Consider the following 1,726-nt stretch of genomic DNA (forward strand, 5'->3'; position numbering starts at 1 on the left):
GGCCAATGGTCTTGTACCCTGTAAAGATTTGTCACTTATACTAATTTAATAAAATGCTGATTGGCCAGTAGCCAGGCATGAAGTATAGGCAGGGTGACCAGAACAGAAGAATTCTGGGAGGAGAAAGGCTTAGTCTGCAGTCATCACTCAGACACAGAGGAAACAAGATGAGAATGCCTCACTGATAAAAGGTACCAAGCCATGTGGCTAACACAGACAAGAATTATGGGCTAACTTAAGATATAAGAGTTAAGTGAGATTCCATCTTAGACCTGTAAGAATGGCCAACATCAAAAACACTGATGACAACTTATGCTGGAGAGGTTATGGGGAAAAGGGAACACTCCTCCATTGGTGGTTGGGAATGCAAACTGGTAGAGCACCATTTGTTGAATATAAACTCTTTCTTCCATTTTATATTTTTTTGCTTCTTTGTCAAAAATCAGATGTTCATAGGTGTGTGGATTAATATCTGGGTCTTCAATTCAGTCCCATTGGTCCTCCTGTCTGTTTTTATGACAATACCTGAAGACGGACCCTAAAAAGAAATCCCATACTAGCTCAGAATTGAGTATAATAAAGAGTTATTTATTTAGGGGTAGACTCACAGATCACAGTCCTCTGCATGAATGGGGAACAGCAACCGAATCCAGCAGCCTGGACAAGAGAGAGAGAGCACACACCTTACATCGGTGTTTAGAGTATAAGAGGCCACCCTTAAGTGGGCAGGTAACTTAAAGGCTGTAGAAATTTCTACACCAAATACCAGGCTGTTTTCAATACTGTAGCTCTATAGTAGTTTGAAATCAGGGACTTTGATACCCCCAGAAGTTCCTTTATTGTACAGTATTGTTTTGGCTATCCTGGGTTTTTTGCTTTTCCATATGAAGTTGAATATTGTTCTTTCAAGATCTGTGTAGAATTTTGCTGGGATTTTGCTGGGCATTTCTTTGAATCTGTAGATTGCTTTTGGTAAGATTGTGTTTTTACTATGTTAATTCTACCTACCCAAGAACATGGGAGATCTTTCCATTTTCTGGTTTCTTCTTCAATTCCTTTTTTCAAAGATTTAAAGTTCTTGTCATACAGGTCTTCCACTTTTTTGGTTAGAGTTACTTTGAGATATTTTATGCTATTTGTGGCTTTTGTGAAGTGTGATGTTTCTCTGATTTCTTTCTCAGCTCTTTTATCATCTGTGTAAAGGAGGGCTACTGGTTTTTTTTTTTCAGTTAATCTTATATTCATGCAGGACATTTTTAAAATTAGTGATTGATGTGAAAGGGCACAGCCCATAATGGGTGGGGTTATCCTTGGGCTGGTGGTCCTAGGTTCTCTAAGAAAGCAGGCTGAGCAAGTTATGGGAGCAAGCCAGTAAGCAACACCCCTCCAGACCTCTGCATTAGCTCCTGCCTCCAAGTTCCTGCCCTGTTTGAGTTTCTGTCCTCACTGTCTTCAGTGATGAACAGTGCTGTGGAAGTGTAAGCTGAATAGACCGTTTCTTTCTCAAGTTGTTTTGGTCATGGTGTTTCATCAGACCAATAGTAACCTGAACTAAGACAGCTTAGGAGAGATTTCTTTGTCTTAATTATTTTTCTTTAGTATTTCCTCATTTGAAGAGGGAAGACCCATGTTTAATCTATATCTTTTGAGCTGGGAAGATCCAACCTTAATTAGGGCCACACCCTCTACTGGCAGTCTATAAAAAGGGTGAGGAAGAAGGAAGTTG

The sequence above is a fragment of the Microtus ochrogaster genome, chromosome 1 (assembly GCF_000317375.1).
Source record: "Microtus ochrogaster isolate Prairie Vole_2 chromosome 1, MicOch1.0, whole genome shotgun sequence".
Taxonomy (NCBI): domain Eukaryota; kingdom Metazoa; phylum Chordata; class Mammalia; order Rodentia; family Cricetidae; genus Microtus; species Microtus ochrogaster.